We start from the raw sequence: 22,073 nt of genomic DNA, 5'->3' as shown, positions 1-22,073 counted from the left end.
TCTCTCTCTCTCCCCTCTCCCTCCCCATCCCCACCTTGGGTCTTGCCATATAGATCAGTCTGGTCTGAAACTCACTATGCAGCCCAGGCTGTCCTCAAACTTGTGGTGATTCTCCTGCCTCACCCTCCTGAGTGCTGAGATTACAGGCATGTGCCACCATGCCCTGTGACCCTTGTCTCTTCTTTGGGCTCACCCTGCCCTTTGGTTGTAGGACATGTAGTGGGGTGCATTCTGTTTCTGATGAGCATGTCATCGCCCCAGCCTGGCCCATCTTGATGGTGCACTCAGGATGGAGAAAGATGTGGCCCTCTTAGAGTCCACCAGCTGTTCAGTGGCCTCAGCAACATTGCGCTCAGCAAGAGCTGGAAAATCCTCCTAGGAAGCTTCTCTGTGGCCTATGGTTGTCAGGTGTGTGTGGCTTCAGGTCTCTCAGAGAACTCTGCAGGTCTAACAGCAGTGCTGCGCATTTATCCCTAAAATAAGACAGTCATGCCAAAGTAGGATGGTTGGGTGGAAACTGCTGTGTTGCTTGTGACACCCTTAGAGTGGTTTGACTTATTGGCTTGCAGAATCATGGTGGCCACCTCAGAGGCTGGGGCTGCTGGCAGGATTCAGCCCCAGGCTCAATACTGGGGAATGTACTTCTAAGCAAGGAGTGGCCAGGGCACTCTGCCTGCAGCTCTCCATGAGTCCTTGCCCACCCTGTCCGTGGATGACAGCCAGAGCTCCTGACCACAGATCGCCCTCGCATGGTATGGAATTTTGAGATTTGAATTTGTGTCCCACCCTCTGGAGTTCTTGGCTTCTCCAGCCCCAGTCTGACTGAGTATGAAATGGAGATGCTAACAACAGCACTATGCTTATCATAAAGAGGGTCACAGTTGACATTTTATGGAGAGGCTGAGTAGAGGCCGGCAGTGGCTGCTCAGGCAAGGTCATTGTCACCCCTCCTTTGGAGCTGTAGCATTTGTTTTGTTCCAATGCCCATGTTCTTCACTTCTTGAGTATAGTGGTGGCATTTGTCCCCTCTGTGAGGCTTGAAGTGAAAAGGGGAGTGCACAGACCTGGAGTCAGCCTGATCCAGACCTGCCTCTGCCACCTGCTAGCTGGTGAACATGGGCACATTCCTTAGCCTCCCCATGCCTCAGATGCCTCTGTAAGTGGTAGAATGATTGGCTCTGCCTGCTTGGGGCATTGCAAGGATCAGGCATGCATCTGTAGGACGCCATTCCATTGGGTGTTGGGCGATTGCCCAGAAATGCTGACTGTGGTGGCTCTGTGTCCAGACAGGGCCTAGAACAGTTCCTCTCATCAACTTGGTACTCAACAAATGACTTTGTTAGGTTGGATCCAACATGAAGAACCAGCTGTCACTGAATCCTTGATGTTCTCCACTTTTAGGTTCCATTGACTATCTTTAAATGTACAACCTAAGAAAAACAACAGATAGGCTACGGCAACCAAGAGGTCCAATTTCTCAGGATCTGAGCAGTTTCTTGGAAGGTAGGACTTTCAGTGCTAAAGTCAGGACAGTTCTGGGCAAGCCAGGGTGGCTGGCCATCCTATTACCGCTCCCAACTCCTAGCCCAGACTGGAGTTAAGGTGTTTGTACCTAGAGGCTACTGGTGTGGAGGAGTGACAATTTTGATGCCGATGCCTGTCTCCTTTAATTTTCATTAATGCCTCCTTTCTTTCCAATTCTACTGAAATGGGCAGGCTAGAAGCCCACATTCTACCTACAATATGTTGGGATGGCTTCCAAGAAAGTAAAATGGGCAGCCAGTGTGATAGAAAGAAGTGATTTGAGCCACTCACAGCCCATCTAAGTTGGCTTGCAGGCAATCATGCTGATTTCTGGAGAGGTCACTACTGATTGGAATTTACAGTCTTATTCAGTCCAGACCAAGAGTTGATTTCACCTGATTCTAGTGACTACTTTTCTCTCTTTGAACTAAGTGGCCTTGGACAAGATGCCTAGCTTCTGTGGGAATCCAGTGTACTCATCTGTAAAGCAGGAAGGGAATTAGATAACCCATCTAGGATAATTCTCTTGTTTCCCCCAGGGGAGTAGCACTGACCTCATTGGCCAAACCTGGAGGAGTAGGAAGAGGGGCAAGGTCTTACCCTGAGAATGTCTCACCTTGGGCATGGTGGTCAACTGCTCTTAACCTCAGCTTGCTCAGGTAGGTATAAAATAAGTGTAGTTACAGTTAGTCTGCAATCCATTATTGTGGGTTCCAAATCCATAGGTTCAACCATGGATTGAAAATACTAAAACTGCATCTGTACAAAACATGTATAGACTTTTTTCTTGTGATTGTCATTAAACAATAAGATAAAAAATATATAGCATTCACACTCTATTAGCTATTACAATTAATCTAAGAGTGATTTAAAGAAGGTTACTTGCAAATACTTAGCCATTTTATACAAGGGACTTGATCATCTTCAAATTTTTTGAATGGGAGGGTCCTGGAACCAATTCCCACAGACAACTATGCTGTCTTAGGAGTTGTTACTTCCCAATTCTCTAAGGCTGTTATAATCTAGATCTTAAATGTCTCCAAAGCTCATACATTGAAGGTTTGGTCCCCAGCTGTTGGTGCTGTTGAAAGGTGGTGGAGACTTTAGGAGGTGGAGCTTAGTTGGATGAAGTTTGAGTGGCATGTCCTTGAGGGGAGTCTTGAGACCTTGGCCCCTTTGTCTTTCTCTTTGCATCCCAGTTGCCATTAGGTAAGTAGCTTTGTTCTAGGTGCTTCCTGCCGTGATGTGCTATTTCATCATAGGCCCAAAATAATGGGACCAAGGACCATAGACTGAAACCTCTGAAACGATAAACCAAAACAAGTCTTTCCTCCTCAGAAGTTGCATAATTCAGGTATTTTGCCACAGCAACAGAAAACTAACATAAAGGACAAATATGTGCGTTTGAAGATGATTAGTCCTGTTATTCTATATCTATACCTCATTCTTAAGTTTAATCATTAAACAAATATTTGAATACGACCATGCAGCAGTACTGAGCCCTGGGACACAATGATAAATGAGATACAGTTTCTCAAGGAGTTTACTGAAATTCAAAGAGTTTAGCAGTTTCTCTTCTTCCTCCTCCTTCTCCTTCTCCTTCTTCTTCCTGTTTATAAAGAACTCTCCATGGCTAGTTCTCTAGCCAGTAAGATACCCCCTTCCCTTTTACTAACAGACTGCCTTTGTTATCAGGTGAAGCAAAGTGTGCACTAAAACATTATATTTTTCCAGCCTCTTTTGTAGCATTGTGGGGAGCAATGAAATGTAATTGGAAGTGGGGTTTAGAGAACAAACTTCTTAAAGGAAAATGAACCATCCAGCAGGCCATGCTGTCTTTGTACAAGCATCTTCCTTCTCTGTGCCTAGGACATTAAAGTGAGGGCTGGAACTGCAGCAGTCTTCTTGTAAGCCTGCAGGCAAGATTTACCCTCTGAGGATCGTGGACTCTTGAGCTGAAAGGAACCCAGACCTCTGAATATTTTAAAGTAGTCATATCTGCTCTGGATTGCATGATTCTAGACTTATTTTATAAGGGAAAAAGAAGCCCCTGATTTGATTTAGCCAATATTTTAAAACTCAGCTACTAGTAGCTAAGGAGTTTCTAGGTGATCTATTTAATAGGTGCAGGTCACAATTCAGAAACAGATTTAATTATTTTCCCCTAAACCTCAAGAAGTGATGGTCATAGAAATATAATAAATAGCAAATAAGAATTTAATCTTAAAACATAAGACACCCATGAAACTTTCTCAATATATACCATGAAAAACTGACCAAACCCACCTTTTCCTCTATGACCTCTGAGTTTGAAACACCTTTAAATCCTAGCCTCCCTGAGGTTTGGCACCAGGAGATTAACTTACAGAATTATGTGTCTTTTTCAGCTTTGTTGGTATTAGATGATGTGCCAGATGCATCTTGTTTCTTACTAGTGGTCAGAAAGGCTCAAAAGTGTTATCAGCAGCCCAGATTGTTTTATCCATTCTGCAGTCCTCCAGTATTTTGATAATACTGATGGACTTAGAATTTTAAAATTCATTTATCACAAAATTTTCATTATTTATTTAAAATTAATTTCATTGGTACATTTAAGGTATACAATATAATGACATTCATTTCTGGAAATTTGCACCTTTATATGATCCATCTTAGGTCTTATTTTTTCCCCATCCCCCTGTCCTCCCTTCAACCCCTCCACCCCTCCCTATCTACAAAGACTTTGTTTCCACTTTTTTCATTTTCTCATCTTATTGCATTCCCTTCTTTCTTTCCCCTGCCACACCCATTTCCCCTTCCCCTTTGTCTCTTTTCTTCCTACTTCACATTATCTATTATACCTTTTAGTCCTTATTTACACTTTCAGTTTCTCACACTGGAGAAACTATTCCGTATTTACACATGTAACACACTTTTTTATTCATCTCAAGAAATGGTAAGAGTAGCTTGCATTTACTGAGTACTTACATTTTACAATTGTTCTGATAAATATTTAATGAGTATAGTTTCATTTAATCATCACAATATTCCTATGGGATAGGTGCTATTTTTATTCCTACTTTTCAGATAAAGAAACTGAGGCAAAGGGAGTTTAAGCCTGTTCAACCAAGGTCACATAGCTAAGCTCTGATGATGGGATGTGAACCCCAGTAGTGTTCACAGTAAACTACCCTGTCCTCAAGTAGGTGAATGGCTTTGGACAAGGCTGTTTTACCGATTAAAAAGTATTTCTAAGAAAATTTACTTAAATCTGCCTAAGGTCATATTGAATTCTCTTGGAAGCCTCTCATCATTAGGGGTGGTAGATAGGATGTCCTTGATCTCAAAGCACCTGCAATACTTTGCATCTGGAATGTCCTCCAAAGGCTCATGAGTAAAGGCTTGGTTCAAGCCCATGGTGCTGGCTATTGGGAGGTAGTGGGGCCTTTGGGAGGTAGGGCCTAGTCGAAGAAAGTTACACCATTAGGGGTGTGCCCTTGAAGGGGATATTGGGACCCCAGTTCTTGCTCTCTCTCTTTGCTTCCTGGGATTGAGCAGACTCCTCCACCAAGCACTCCTGCAAAGATGAGTCCAGAGCACCAAGGTCTCCAAGTGACTGTGGCCTGAAAACATTTGAAACTGGGATCCAACATAAGCTTTTCTTCCTTATAAGTTGTTTACCATAAATATTTTGCCACGGTGATGAAGACTAGTGCTTTGGCATCTTTATTTAAAACATCTGGATTTCATAACCAAAGAGTTTAGCAGGAAGACAAGGGAGACATTCAGAATGAAAACAAGCTGGTCCAGACCTTTCAGCACTGTAGAGAAGCTAAATACTGTTGCCTCTTTTAACAGATGAGGGAACCGTGGTCCAGAGAGATGAGGTGATTACCAAAGACTGATGGCAAAGCTTAACCTTGGGAGATTTAGATTCATGTGGTTTGAGACAAGGGCTGGCATCACCATTTGTAAGAACATGCTTGGTTACTTTATAGTGCAGCTATGACTGAGACCCACTATTCTACAGTCTTAGAGGTAGTAAATGACAAGCCCAGTTGTTATAGTTATCAACTAGTGTCAACACCTAGTGAATTAGATTACCACAGTACTGGGTATGTCTGGATGATGGATTTACTGAAGAGAGAAGACCCACCCTGGGTGTGGACAGCATCCACCAATGGGTTTACAGCCTGAAAAGGGTAAAATAGAAGGAAGTCTTGCTATTTGCTTCTTTGGAGGAGCTCCAGTCTCTGCCATTGTCTTGGATGTCCATCTCCAGGCTTTTAGTACAGGCTTTAGCCTTCAAACACAGACCCTTCAGCTTTCCAATAATGATTTGCAGGAGACTCTGCAGTGAGCTCAAGGTCTTGAACTTTTGACTGGATCCACCACTCTCCAGAGTGCAGATGGCCACTTTGCAGGTGGCTATTGTATTAAATTTTCCACTAGTGAACCCTGACTGAGGCACTAGATTGCAATAGTTATAGCCTACTGACACTCAGGTCTGTAGATACCCTGGGACTCAGTTGCTGTGATCTTGTGCTTGCTTTATTATGACCCTCCAGAAGTGGGACTCTCCTTCATAGTATTGCCCAGCTGTCCTTGTGCTGCTCTCCATTTCCTCACCCTAGTGGAACAGGAGGAACATCCCCCAAAGTGTGTGTTAGGGTAGGTTCTGGAAATCATATTCCACCATGGAGATCAATGGGCAGGAAGCTTATAGGAGCAAAGGTGGCAGGACCAGGCAGTGAGAGGAGCTGAGATGCCTTGCAGTTGCCAATCCCCTGGGAGTCAGTGTAGCTCTTGGGCTTGTCCTATGCTGAGACACAGGGAGGACTCTCATAGTCATTGGATGTGAGCCCACCACGCTGACATCACTTCGGAAGCAGGTGATGCCAGAAGAGGCCAATTTTGGGAGAGGGACTCAGCTGGCTTCTGGGAGCATCCAGTACTTCCAGCAGCATGTAGGTGAGTGCTCTAGTCCTGGAGAGGAAATGGGGGCTCAGGTGGACGGAATTCTGGGGGCTGCCACAGCAATCATCGCAGAATGAAAACAAGAATGAGAGCAAAGGCTGCTTGCCCATGGCTTTGCTCCCTTTGTTGGGTCTTTGACTGCTAGGCAGTTGTGGAATTTTATCTCCATTGTCATTTCCTGAAGGACCACTTTCTTTCCTGAGCTATGCTTTGTACTTCCCCCAAGAAGTGTGAATCTGGGATGAAAACTGTTCAAGGAAGTCCCACAATCAGGTATCAGACATAATGCTTACCATCAAACCAGACTTGGGTCCTTGTCATGTCAAGCCTCTAGTAGCATCGTAGGACTTGCACTCCTCTCCCCTCTTTGCTCATCTGGAACATGTAGGTAGACTGCAGGCAAGGGTGGTTCAGGCTTATCTTGTTGATCTCTCCTGATTACACAGCAACTTTAGCCTCTGAGGATGAAGATCACTCAGTGGGACATCTTATAGATGCTATTCATACACAGTCAAGACCCTCCTGTAGCTACATAAATAATGGTCCCTCATGCTGTCCCCTCCTAGCATGGTTTACTGTATGACAGAAACAGAGATGTAAAAGGCTGTATTTCTCAGGCTCCAGTAGATTTTAGGTAATTCTTACAACCTGGCTCCCTGCCAAAAGCTCTGTGGGGGTAACATTTGGGACATGCAAGTGAGTCAGCAGCAATGCTTCTCCAAATTCTGCTGGCAAGCCCCCATCAAGGGTTTGGTCTGTAACTTTTGGGTGTCAAGCAGCAAGCTATTGGTCAGGAGTCATGGTAGAGGCAGGGTAGTCCTGGAGCCATCAGCTAGCATGACAGTTTTCTGATTGCTATTGTTTCCCAATGGCAATAGAAGTGGTAGTTCCTCTTTCTGCTCAGACACTGCTGAGGAAGCCTCACTAGTCTCTCTTCTGACTGCCCTCATATCTAAGTCAGTCTCCTAAGGAGCCTGAACATTGTGGAAAGTCTTCATCAGAGGGCTGAACTTTGAAACAACTGATGAGAAGCCATTTTGAGCAATGGGGAATTCCACTCACAGACTGTGAGAGATCCAGACACCAAGTGCTCCAGGGGCTTTTGGTTATGTCACCATGGAAGAAGTGGGTGCAGCCATGAACTCAGGGCCACACAAGGTGGAAGGAAGAGTTGTGGAACCAAAGCGAGCTCTCAAGAAAAGACTCTCCAAGACCAGGTTCCTCCATAAATGTGAAGATCATTGTTAGTGTCATTAAAGAAGATACTGAAAAACATCACCTGTGAGATTATTTTTAACAGTATGGAAAAATTGAAGTGATTGAAATCATGACTGACCAAGGCAGTGGAAAGAAGAGATATGTAAAAGTTACAGACCAAACCCTTGATGGGGGCTTACCAGAAGAATCTGCAGAAGCATAGCCTCTGACTCATCCACGTGTCCCAAATGTCACCCCCACAGAGCTTTTGGGAGTGAGCCAGGTTGTAAGAATTACCTGAAATCTACTGTAGCCTAAGAAATACAGCCTTTTACATCTCTATCTTTTTTAATCTTTGATGACCATGATCCTGTGGATAAGACTGTCATTCAGAAATGCCATACTGTGAACAGCCGCAGCTGTGAAGTAAGGAAAGCCCATGGAAGTAGGAGAAGGCTAGTGTTTCATCTAGCCAAAGAAGTCAAAGTGGTTCTGGAAGCTTTGGTGGTAGTCATGGAAGTGGTTTTGGTAGCAATGATAATTTTGGTTACAGAAGAAACTTCAGTGGTTGAGGTAGCTTTAGTGGCAGCTATGGTGGAGGTGGATATATGGTGGCAGTGGGATGGCTACATTGGATTTGCTAATAATTGAAGCAGTTTTGGAGGTGGTAAAAGCTACAAGGATTTTGGCAGTTACAAAAATTTTCAAATTTTGGACCCATGAAGGGAGGAAACTTTGGAGGCAGAAGCTCTGGCCCCTATGGTGATGGAGGCCAATACTTTGTCAAACCACAAAATCAAGAGGGTTATGGCAGTTCCAGCAGCAGCAATAGCAATGGCAGTGGCAGAATGTTTAATACTGCTAGGAAACAAAGCGTAGCAGGAGAGAAGAGCTAGAGAAGTAACAGGGAAGCTTCAGGTTACAGCAGATTTGTGAACTCTGCCAAGCACAGTGGTGGAAGGGCCTAGGTGCTGCAGAGAAGACATGTTTTAGACAAAACATATGTTTGGGCAAAAAACTAGAGAACTGTATTTGTGACTAATAACAGGTTATTTTAGTTTCTATTCTGTGGAAAGTGTAAAGCATTCCAACAAAAGATTTTAATGTAGACTTCTTTTTGCACCCATGCTGTTGATTGTTAAATGTAATAGTCTGATCATGATGCCGAATAAATTTGTATTAAAAAAGTGGAAGTTCTTGCCATGTTATTTTTGCTGGGGCACTCCTGGAAGCTAAACCAGACTCTCCTTTTTTATTCTGTTCAATGAATTTTGGCATCACCTAACTCCCTGAACTAAATTCATTTCTGCACAAACAACTGTAGAAGTTTCTGTATACTGCAATTAAACCTATATTGAAACACATATTTCATTTATTCTCTCATTAACTTATACATGTATTTGGGGACAAGAAATATTTGTTCATACAAAAAAATTATTAAGTGACTGGTATGCATTAGATGCTGTATTGGATATCAAAGATAAATACAATATAATCTTTGTTTGTGGATGTTCTCTTTCAGTCTAATCAGGGAGGCTACATGTAGATAAATAATTATAGACCAATGTAATAATCAACTGAGCAGAAATAAGGATGAGGGGCTATAAGAGTCCAAACAAAGGAGAGTGTAGGAGACACAGAATAGAGCTGAAGAGACTGAGTTTCAGTTTTATCTGAGGCAGAGAGTGGCAGTGTCAGGGTCAGGGATTTTCCATGCATGTAATTATGCTGGTAAATCAGTCTGTTAATGGATATCAGCAGAAGACTTGTGATTTCTGGGTGGGGAATGTGAACAAATAAGTAGGATGTTACTCTTGTTCTCCTTGTCCCTGAAGGGGCCTGGATGGGTGATGAGCACACAGTGAGTACACACTGTATCAGAGCAATGGGGCCTTTGGGAAATCCACCTCAGGTGTAGCAAATCTGTTCTGCATGTTGCAGGCAGGCAGACCACCTCCCTCAAGGATGATCACAGCAAGTGCTCACTGTTCACCAAGAAAGGGCTAATGAAGAGTGTTCAAGGCCTTGCATTCTTGGTATATCCAGCAAATTGAGAATGAGACTCCATGGAGGACAGTTTAAGAGGACATTCTTGGACCAAGGAATAGCGCATGCAAACATTCATAGTCACAGGTGTTATTTGAAAAAAGAGTGTGAAATCAAGTAGGTTAAACTATTAAGCATTTACTAAATAAAGTTTTGTAAGATTTTTCTCACTTGTTCATAGGTGACAGGTTTCTGAGAACCTTTACCTTACTTAGAATCATTGTGAATACCCAATGTCTTACATTTCTGGTCGCTGAGACAAAATACCCAATATCCAAAGTAAAGGAGGAAAGGTTTATTTTAGTTCACAGTTTGTAGAGGTTTCAGTTCATAGTTGGCTGGCTCCAAGGGAGGGTGGTATGGCAGAAGAGAAATAGTTCATGGTAGGCAGAAGGCAGCAAGGGAGCAAGCAGAGAAGTAGTGAAGCAGCAAGTGACATGCAATGACAATAGCAGCCCTCTTTCTGTCTCTTATATTTTATCCAGGTTACATGCCCTAGGGTGGGTAACACTCACACCCTAAATCCTAGCATTGCACCATGAATCAATCCCCGCATCACATCCTTAATTCCAGCATCAAACACTCTAGATCCAGCCACTTACATAAAGACCCACCCATGACTGGGTGAGGTTTTGAGGGGACATCTAGACACAAGCCATAACACCTAAGAAGAGTGTACAGTATGCAGAATTTCCCACTTTGGTGGGGAGCTTGGAGACATTTTATTGTATTACATTGAGTGCTACCTGTAATTCTGATACCTATGGGTACTAGGAGAAGGTACTGGAGTTTTAGGAAGATCAGTAATGGTCTTGTTCCCTGCTCATCTTAGAATCAATTGCAGCATGCATGCAGAGTCAGTCAGATGAAGAGAGAAATACCTAGCACATCTATTATTGACAGTAAAGAATGCAGCCTTGGTGGTTCAGTGGAGTTCCTAATATTTTACCTCAGAATGAAGCTGACCTGTTTTCCCAATCCCCAGTTGTGCTGGACAGCCACAGTCCTCCTACCATGGGAGAGCAGGTAACATGCTTCTGGAAGCAGGTGGGCTTCTGGGGTAGAGGGGAGGACTCAGCCAATCATAGCACATGACTCTTACACTCACCAATTAGATCAGCCACTCAGGCTGGGAGTGCTGTGATAAGGGGAGTCCCTCAACATGTCGTAAAGAGTGGGGAATGTGTCCCTCCCTAAAAGCTCAACAACACTGCAGTGTTTCCAGGGAAGTGGGTGGATAATTTGATGCCAAGCCAGGCCATGCAACAAGCTTGCCAGGAAACAGGTTTATTACCCCGACAGAGCTGGCAGGGGGACAAGAGTCTCTTAGACTTACAGCTGCTGATGAGTCTACTTTCTGCCCTTAGGGGACTGGGAGGAGAGCAGGAAGAAGGGGTGGGAATTCCAAGCTTAATCAGAGGCACACTGAGCAACTGTCCCCTACTTGTTTGTAGGATAGGGCCCTGCCCATTGGAGGGGAGAGAGTGAGCCAAGCTATACACTGATTCTGAGATGCTGTGGTATGGCAGATACTGTCTGCCCATGGCTCCTCAGTATTCACCATCCTAGGCTTTGCAAGCTGTCCTGCAGCACACACATTGTTCCTCTCTGCCTGCCACTTTTGTTTTTGGTCCAAATCTCAGAAACTCAATGCCCTCTGGAGTCAACCTCAACCAGTGCTGGGGAGAGCTTAGAGGTTAAAAGTACCACCTCCCTTGAACCTTGGGTGGGACATCTCTAAGCCATGTTATATGAGGGTTCTCCAGTGGGATTCAGTCCCAGTCACCTAGAGTGGTAATCTAATTGAAAACACACAATTTTTTGGCTTCTTTCCCTTACCTATCTCACTTTCCTATGCCCTTATCAACCCCTTCTGAGAGTACCTCCTGAATAAATGACTTTCATACAAATGTTTGCCTTAGAATCTGATTCTCCTGAACCCAGACTAAGACTCATGTTATCTACAATGTCCATCCATCCATCCATCCTTACAAAACCCCCATATGCCAGGCAACATATGAGTTACTCAGGTTAAATGATAAGTAAATCAGTCTTTGAACTAAGCCTGTTCAATTAAATAAAGAGCCTTATGCTTCCTGCATCTCCAGATAGAGATAGTTAATGCACCAAATGTCAATGCAGCATTGGAGAATTCTCTTTCAGAGGCTTGAAGACAGTTGTTGAAGTGAGCCATCCCTGCTGGGGCAAACAATGCCTGGCACATGGTGGATGTTTAAGGAATGATTCCTGAATGAATGGTCAAATGGGCATTAGGAACAGATGGATTCATTACAAAGTAGGTCAGGATCTCTCTGGGATCCTTCACCCTTGCTTTCCACATCCTTACTTCCAAACATCATAAGTTTACAGTTTAAAAGACGGTCCCAGAAAACCAGGAAATCACTCAGGTCTGGTGAGTGTGAGGTCCCTCACAGGAAGGGTTGACACTTTAAAGAAGAAGGAAGACAGATGAACTCAGAGTGACCCACTTTAAAGGCACATGTACAGAACTTTAGGGATAGCAGGGATTTTCTTTTTCTTTTTTGTTCCTTTAGGTACACCTGAAACCACAGAACACAAATAAGGTTAACTACAACAGCAAGAATGAACAAAGGTGTGTTTTGAGTTCCTGTGTCATAGTCCCTAAGTCCAGCCTATAAGATATTGCTGGTGCTCCAGTGTGTGGGGAGTCTTAAGGATGAGAGCTGTTAAGTTCCCTACCCTGCATCATGGACAGGTCTGGTCCCTGAGGAGTTGCCACAGAGGTGAAGGGCTCAAGTAACCAGTGTTATTGTTCATTTGAGAGATGCAGATGAAAACAACACTGAGATTCCACCTCACCCCACAAAGAATGGCTGCTATCAAGAAATAAACCAATTACAAATGTTGGCGGGGTTGTGGGGAGAAAGGAACCCTTCTCCATTGTTGGTGGGAGTGCAGACTGGTGAAACCACTATGGAAATCAATATGGAGATACCTCAAAGAGCTTGGACTGGAGGTTCCATTTGACCCAGCCATCCCTCTGCTGGGATTCTTTTCAAAAGAACTAAAAGAATCATCTCACAGAGAAGTATGCACACTCATGTTTATAGCAGCACAGTTTGTAATAGCTATAACTTGGAAATAGCCTAATTGCCCCTCATTTGGAGACTAAAAAAAGAAGATGTGGCTTTTCTAAAAATGGAATACTACTCAGCCATCAAGAATGAGAAATTAGAGTCATTCAGAGGAAAATGGATGCATATTGAGGCTATACTCTTAAGTGAAATAAGTCACACATGTGTAAATAGTTTCTCTGGTGTGAAAAACTAAAAGTTTAAATAAGATCCAAGTGGTATAATTCACAATGTGAAAGAGGAAGAAGAGGGCTAAAGGTGTGGGGGAAGTGGTAAGGGTAGGGGAAAGGAAATAAGGGAAAAGAAATGAAAAAAGTAAAAAATGAAAACAAAATTTTTGTAAATAGGGAAGGGAGGAGGGGGTGAAGGGAAGGCAGGGGTATGGGGAAAAAATGAGAACCAAGACCTGTCATGTAAAGGTACAAGATCCCAATGATGAATGTAACTGTCCTGTATACCTAAAATGTACCAATAAACTCAATGAGAAAAAAATAAAAAAAAGCAAAACAAATAACCAGTGTTCGGGGAGAGTTCATGCTGAGCTGTTAGTGGTGGGATCTTGGAAGGCTTTATGCAGAAGGGGCTTGTTCAAATTCTTGGGATATGTGTAAGGTTTGGCTGAGCAGAGGGAATAATGACAATCTTCATTTACTAAGTACTATGTTAAGGCCCTGGGATAAAGCCTCCCTAACAGAATCTCATTTAATCCTTTCGGAAGTCGAACAGCACTTATGCCATTATCCCTATTTCCCAGATGGATGATAGAGAATTTAACAAATTCAAAACCGTCAATAAAATGCAGAGGCAAGATTCATGTTCAGGTGGTCTGCTATTTAGCTAATGCCCATTGTGAATAAGTCTACTATGTGCTATTTCTTTGGAAGACGGCAGAGAGGGCAGGGGAGAAGCTAAAAAAGAAAGAAGAGAGAAAAGAAAAAGTATTCTGTGAACATCATTACTTTGACTCTCAAAATGATTTTCTCTGCTACCTTCTTGGTGATGAGCTTCCTCACAGGTGTGAGCCAGTTATGCAGAAGCCAGAGCTCTTTCCCATCACACCTCAACGTTGACAGTGGCCCCTTGTGTGCATGCTCAGATGTCTTACACAGAGAAGCCGTTAGACCAGAGGGAACTTCTGGGGAAGCAGGTCTTCTGACATGGGATGCTGTCGTGGGCTTTAGAGCAGAGACAGCTCCCCGCTTTGCAAGGGCTTAGCCCAAGAGACACATGTGAGCAAGTGTGTCTTGTGGCACTGTGGCCTTGAACTAGAACAGGGGTGATGTGTCCAGATGGGATCCACTTAGATTTTACTTTTCTGAGAACCTCCTCTATTGTCAGCATTCTTTATTTTTTAATTAAAAAAATATTCATTTAATTTTAGCTTTTTTTTTTCTGGTATCAGGAATTGAACTCAGGACCTTGCACTTGCCTGGCAGGTGTGGTACCACTGAGCTACATCCTCGACTCTATTTAATTTTAAATTGTGGCGAAATACATATAGAATGAAATGTATCATCATAATCATTTTTAAGTGCACAGTGCAATGGCATTAAATGCATTCACATTGTTGTATAACCAATCTCCAGAAATTTTTCATCTTGCAAAACCACAACTTTGACTAGAAAAAAGAATGCAAAAATTCATTTGGAACCATAAGAGACTTAGAATAGCAAAAGTCATCCTAGGCAACAGACACATGGCAGCAGGTATAACTATTCCCAGTGAAATATACTACAAAGCCACTGTGATAAAAACAGCATGGTACTGGCAAAGAAACAGACCTGAGGATCAGTGGAACAGATTGGAAGACACAAAAACAATTCCAGATGTACTCAGCTACTTCATCTTGGACATACAAAGGAGCTGACCATCCTCAGTGGAGGAAACATAGCCTCTTTAATAAATGGTGTTGGAAAAACTGGATTTCAACATGCCACAGATTAAAACTGGGCCCTTATCTTTCACCATGCACTAAATTAAAATCCAAGTGGATTAAAGATCTAAGTATTAAAACAGAAACACTAAACTTGCTGGACGATAAGTTAGGCAGAACCCTTGAAGACATTGGCAAGGGAAAAGACTTTATGAACAAATCCTTAGTAGCACGGGAACTAGCACAAAGAATCAGCAACTGGGATATCATCTTATTAAAAAGCTTCTGCACTGCAAAAGAAACCATCAACAGAACTAAAAGACAACCTACAATGTGGGAAAAACTTTTTACCAGCTGTTCCTCAGACAAAGGATTATTATATAGAATATATAAAAAACTCAAAACAATCAGACCTCCCAAATATAAAGACCTAATTCAAAAATGGGCATCTGAAATGAACAGACATTTCTCAAAGAAGTACAAGCAGCAAGAAAATACATGAAAAAATGTTCCACATCACTGGTCATTCAAGAGATGCAGATGAAAACAACACTGAGATTCCACCTTACCCCACAAAGAATGGCTGCTATGAAGAAATCAAACAATAACACATGTTGGTGGGGCTGTGGAGAGAAAGAAACCCTTATCCATTGTTGCTGGGAGTGCAGACTGGTACAGCCACTATGGAAATCAATATGGAGATACCTCATAGAGCTGGGACTAGAGGTTCCATTTGACCCAGCCATCCCTCTGCTGGGTATCTTTCCAAAAGAACTAAAAGAATCATATCACAGTGATGTATGCACATCCATGTTTAGAGTGGCACAGTTTGTAATAGCTAAAACTTGGAAACAGCCCATTTGCCCACCAGTTGGAAACTGGATAAGGAAGATGTGGTTTTTCTATAAAATGGAATACTACTCAGCCATCAAGAATGAGAAATTAGATTCATTCATAAGAAAATGGATACATATTGAGGATATACTCCTAAGTGAAATAAATAAGTCACACGTGTAAATACCAAATAGTTTCTCAGGTGTGAATAAACTGTAATAGTACATAAGATCCTAATGAGATAATTGACATTGTGAAATGGGAAGAAAAGGGCTAAAGGTGTAGGGAAGGTGGGATGGGTAGGGGAAGGGTAATAAGGGAAAAGAAAAAATTTGAGAAAATGAAAAGATGGAAATAAAGTGTTTGTAAATGGGGAGGGGAGGAGAGGGGTGAAGGTAGGGCTGGGGTATGGGGAAAAAATGAGAACTAAGACTTGTCATGTAGAGGTACAAGATCCCAACAATGAATGTAAATGTACTGTATCCCTAAAATGTACCAATAAAGTAAAAAAAATCCACAACTTTGCACTTATTCAATAATGACTCTCTATTCCTACCACCTGCTCAGTCCCTGGCAGCTACCATCCTACTTTTTATGTCTATGGATTGCCTATTCTATGTACCTCCTAGTATACAACACTTATCTTTCTACATCTGATTTACTTCACTTCATATAATGTCTTCAGTCTTTTTCCATATTGTAGCCTGTGTCAGATTTTTCTTTTTAAGGCTGAATACTAGTCCACTCGTGTGTGTGTGTGTGTGTGTGTGTGTGTATCTATCTATATATATAGATATATATCACATTTTATTCATTCATCCATCTGAGGAACTTTGGATTCTTCTGTCTCTCTCTCTTTTCATTACTGGGGATTGAACCCAAGGCCTTTTCACTGAGCTACATTCCCAGTCCTTTTTTTTTTGAGACAAGTTCTTGCTACTTCTCTGTTTCCCAGGCTGTGGTCAAACTTGTGATCCTCCTGCCTTAGCCTCCCAGAGTGCTGGGCTTGCAAGCATGCACCCTACTCCCAGCCCTCACTTCGTGACTATTCCAAGTAATGTTGCTATGAACACTGTGTACAAATGTCTCTTTGAGGTTCTGCTTTTTTATTTCTAATGTTTAAAAGCACAATGAAGAGAAAAGAAAATGAAAACTGAAAAAAATGAAAGAGTGAATGGAAATTCTACATGAAGCTCTCGTAAGGCTGATTAAAAATCCATAAAGATTAGTCTAACAACCTTGCCGAGGAGAAGAGGAACCCTCTAGCTATAGTCAGTAATTATTTCAAAGCCCCCAGAGTCCGGTGGCTGACAGTCTCACGGGTGAAGAATCTGGAGAAGCTACATCTGGTTCCTCTCTGAACTCTCCCATCTGGCACCACTCTTGGATCCTTACTGCAGGTTCTGCACTCAGCTGCAGCATATTTGGAATTGCCCTTATGATGAATTGAGCCAGGAGAGGAAGTCCTGCATCCAAGTCATAACAACAGCCACCGCCAGCTGTGCTTCAGAGGGCCAGACCAGACCTGCTCAGCCTTCAGCTTCCCTGTCTCTGTGGCTAGAAAGGCGTGGCCTGCCACCACAGCCCAGTCCTGCACCATCTGTGCTCTTAGGGGAAGCTGGATAGAAGAGCTTCTCTCCTGCCCTGCTGTTTGGGGCTGGCTGCAGGCAGATGTGCTCCACCCAGAGGACATATGCACCTCTCCATTTGAAGGGATAAGGAGAGGTGCTGCCTACAGGGTCCTCATGTCCTTTCAAGGGAGGGCCGCCTTGTCTCTGGCAGGGGCTTCCTCTTCAAAGGCTGTGAGCCGAAAGGCCATGCTGTGCCTGGTTCTAGGGACCATGCGGGGAGGAGAGAGGCAGTGGAAACTGGCCAGGGGCTCAATATTTTTGTGGAGAGCGCCCAAGAGAGAGAGGCCTTGGTGCCTCCTTGTCCCGCTCTGCATTCCAGGGGCTCTGGCTGGCAGCCCCCTATTTACTAAGTGGAGACAGTCTGAAGAGAGCAGGGTGTGGCTGGGTGGTTGTCTTTGTCCCAGAGGCTGCATTCTCTGGCTCAGGGCAAGGGCTCCTTGAGGCTGCAGCATTGAGATTGTGGACCAGCCCCTCTCAGACACTGCACTCAGCATCCTGCCAGAGCAAAACAGGGCCCTGTGGATTATTTGGTTCAAGCTGGTCATGTTCTAGTTTTTAAACTTTTTTTTTTTTTGGTACCGGGGATTGAACTCCAGTCCTTGCGCTTGCAAGGCAGGCCACCAAACCACTGAGCTAAATCCCCGGCCCTGTGTTCTAGTTTTAATTGAGGTGGTTATGTGGAATGACTAGTGTGATTCCAAAGTTTCTTTTTTCTCCCCTGCAGGATCCCCTCTGAAGGATGAAGCTACTAACACAGCCCTCCACTTGCTGTGATGAACGTAAGCGTTATCCAGGAACAAGGATATCGTGAGGGCCTACATTACACAGGAAGGAGATGGAAATTTAGCTTTGGCCAGGTTAGGAAATGTCACTTCTTGAAGTCTCTCTGGGATTAATTAGATTTTCAAGGGATTCTATTGAAAGAGAGAATCTGGGGTCTCAGTTAGTCTCTTGAGCTGAGCAAACATGCTCTTTCTTGCACAACAAGTAATGTGGCTTTTCTGAAACTTCAAATCTACAAACCTAAATTTCCTTTTATCAACCTTCTTCCCTTTCTTTTTTGTTTGGCTTCTCCAGACTTGAAATCATTTGACCCACCCCAGAGAAGACAGGTCAATACCTTTCCAAGGAATACAGACTCCCTCACACAAGAGCCCAGACATCCGGCTGTTCCCCTACTCCACCCTTGGAGCCTCTTCTGTGTTTCAGAAGTGTCTCATTACTGTGCAGTCCTGGTGGCCAGTTACAGGTATACACTTGAAGAAGTGGAGATGAGGGGAGGGATACGGAGAGGGAGGGAGAAGGAGGAGGAGGAGAAGGAGAGAAATAAGAGAGAAAGAGAGAAGGAGGAGAAGGGATATAAGAAAAGAGCAAACAGATCTCGTTTCGAGGCCTGACTGTGAAACACCTCTCTCACACAAAATCTCAACTCTGCCTCCTAGGATGTTCTTGGGGCCAACTCAGTTAACATATATTGTTTATAAAGTGAGGCCTAGAAACTGGACAGTCAGGTAGCACACTGGTATGTTTGAGGCTGTATTTTGAGGACAGGTCTTTAGGGCGAGGAATCTCAAAAGGGGTTATGAACAGATTAGCTGCCTGTTCAATCTGTGGTTTTTAAGCAGACTGGAGATGAGGTGAATCTGCCCATGTGGAGACTTTCCTCAGAGGAGGGACATGAGACTAAAGAGGTTATCACTTTGACTCAGTAGATGCTCTCCTAGGCGGCAGCACCTTATCTCGAAATTCCCAGCCATGTCTGGAAGGGCACTGATGAGGTACCAGATGTTAGAGTCAAGGAGCTGGAAGGGACCTCAGACATCACCCAGATCAAAAGTGTAGCAGAAGAAACTTCAACTGAACAAAGTCTTCCAGAGAATCTGTAACAGCTAGTGTGGATACCCCCTCAGCTGCCCCAGGATCATTGCTTTAGTTTCGGGTGTCCCAAGGACATGCTCTGGTCAGGCTAGGGATGCTGGAGTGCGATCTGCACCAGAGAGGCTGGGAGTGACTGGACAAAATGCCCTTGCAAGGCAGTTCTGAAATGTGCTCCACATCTTTCATGGGGACCCAGCAGGAGTGAGTCCTGCTGTCTCTCCCAGTCACCTCCTCATGAATATACCCTGAAATGGTTTTCTTCCCTGTTCTTGTCTTTCTTTTCCACTGCTTCCTGTGCTCTTCAAGATCACCTCTCAAATAACCTAATTGCACCCAAATCCCTGTCTCAGTTTATGCATAGGAGAACAAAATATGGTACCTTCAGAGTCTCCTGGGTCTTGGGGGAACTCAGAGATGTCTTGAATTTGCCCAGATCAGGTAATGTGGATCCAGTCCATCTTCAGGAGACAGCTGGCTGAGCCGCTGCTTGGTGTCACCTATCATTCTACTTCCCAATGCCAAGTCCCCTCTGTGCTGCACATGATAACGTCATGACTCTCTTAGTTTTAAACGGCTGATTACATAACCTGGCTTAAGCCAAAAAGAGAATACAGACTCATGAAACATTTGAGAGTTAAATCTGCACTACTACTGGCCCACATGACATCTTTGTGCACATTAGAAAATGTGTTCCTCTAGGTACTATCCTGCCACCTGCCAGAAGACTTTGCAGTAGATGAAGAAACCTGAAAGAGTGTGAGGCAAATGCGTCCCCTGGGAAAGATGCAGTGCGTAAACATGAGATCTGCAGCCCTAGGAGCTGGCTTAGGCTGGATCCAAAGCACATGCTCACTCTCTCCACTCTCAGAAATGCTTTCTTGGTCTGGGGAGTTAGCTCAGTGGCACCATACCTGTCTGGTAAATACAAGTACCTGCCTGAGTTCAATCCCAGGTACCAAAGAAATGCCTTCTCTGGGGTTCATTCTCAAGCAGGCTCTGCCTTTTGGTAACAAGGTGGCTGACAGAAGTTTCAGCCTTATCTCCTAAAAGATCACTGCTGATTTTTCAAGCCATCTGCCCAAAGTCCAAGAATTAAGTCTTCTTTGCTCTGATTGGCCAGTCACTCTGTCTGAGGTGACGCCTTGCTCTCATTGATCTTGCTGGGCTCACATGTCATCTTGGAGTTGGCACTCCAACTCTAGTCCTTCCCCTGAGAATGGGAGGAGGGGTGCTTCCCTGAGACGAACGACAAACCAAGGGTAGAAATGGAGGAAGAGCCATCAGACATGGCTGCTGAACAACACCCCCTCATCCCAATTCTAGCAGCGTTACTGCAAATTCAGCGTGCATAGAAATCACTGGGCATGTTATTAGAGACTCTCATAGATTCCTAGGGCTCACTCTTAAAATATTATTATTTAGAAAAATCTAACCATGAATTTGCATCTCTGAGAATGCTGATGTCCATGCCAGAATTTGTATTATATTGTGCTATGGTGATCAATGATCACCTTTCTTCCTTCCCTCCCTTTCCTTCATCCCCCCCTCCTTTCTTTCTTTCATACTGGTAGTGGGGGATGAACTGGGGGCCTTTACTCTGAACTACATCACCAGGCCTTTTTCTTTTTTTTTTAAATTTTGAGGCAGAGTCTTGCTAAATCACTGAATTGCCCAGCCTTCAATCCTCCCTGCCTCAGCCTCCCAGACAGCTGGGATTAGAGGCACATGCCACCGTTAAACCTGGTGATCATCAAAGTTCTCAGCTGCTACTGGCTCCTGAAGCACTGTGTGCCTCTGGCTTCTCTGGAGAGTGTGAGGGAGGGGGCTCAGGAGAAGTTTGCTCAGCCCTATTTTCCTGATATTACTGTCCTCTTTGTATTCCAGAAGATGATGACACTTGGCTACAGGATGCTTGTGTGGTGTCTCCAACGCTCCTACACTACACTTGGGTTTCCTCCAAATCCCTCAGGGAATATGTCTTTCTCCTGTGTAGTTTCCCTGGGAGATGGTTTTCTAATTTAGAAGGGAAGGGGTATGCAACAAAGGACCCAGGGCCAGGGTGGGGACATGAAATGATTTGTCCTTTAAGAAGGACAGTGAACTTTTGAAAGTGGAGATAGTGTCCTTTGTCCAGCAGAGAGCTGATTTGGGAGATGGTAGTAAGGTGGGTAGACTTTAAAGAAGCCTGAAGAAGACCAATGCCCTGGAATTATTACATGTGAGGACAGGTTCCTTTCAAACACACCAGGTGCGGTTAGGGCTGAATGACCAAGAAATAGGTGAGTTCTGACTGGTGAAATAGGTGAGGTGAGTTCTGATTGGTCCTATAGCTTCTAAGATAGAAAACTCAAGTCCTACCTTACCCACTTGGACCAGAAGAAATGCTGAAAACTCCAGTGCAGCCTGGTAGAAAAACAATAAGGATGAATACAAACCATGTAAGCAGTTTAATGTTATTTGGTAACCAGATTCCAAAAGTAAAAAAAAAAAAAATTACATTTGATTTTAATATTTTATTTAACCCAATATACCTAAAATATCATTTTGACATATGCTCACTTAAAAATTATCGCAGGGATATTTTATATTCTTTTTTCCCATACAAAATGTTTAAAATTTGTTGGGTCTTTTACAATACAGCATCACCTCTTTGGGACTAACAACATTTTAAGTGCTTAACGGCCACAGACACCAGTGGCTGCTGAATCTGATGGTACATTGTCAGTCTCTCAAGGACAAAGCTGCCCACTGTCTTGTCCCTATTTTCTTCCTCTTCCAGGACACTGTGGGTGTCACTTGAATGCTGTTCAGAGTCAGCAGCGGTTCTGATGGAGGCTTAGCTCTACGGGCCGTGGTGGCTGCAAAGGCTTAAGACAAAGCATGGCAGTAGGCTTCTTTGGAGACGAGCTCTCTTCTGCCTCAGTGCTCCATGCAATGTGTGAGTCACCATGGGAACAGGGAGGCAGGAGAAGAGGGTTTTCTCTATGCTGAGGCCTCCTCGTGGGTTCAGTCTTGTGG

Source organism: Fukomys damarensis, unplaced genomic scaffold, assembly GCF_012274545.1.
Source record: "Fukomys damarensis isolate Sample0158 unplaced genomic scaffold, DMR_v1.0_HiC HiC_scaffold_1, whole genome shotgun sequence".
Lineage (NCBI taxonomy): Eukaryota > Metazoa > Chordata > Mammalia > Rodentia > Bathyergidae > Fukomys > Fukomys damarensis.
The sequence above is the reverse complement of the archived record's forward strand: the minus strand, read 5'-3'. Positions refer to the sequence as shown.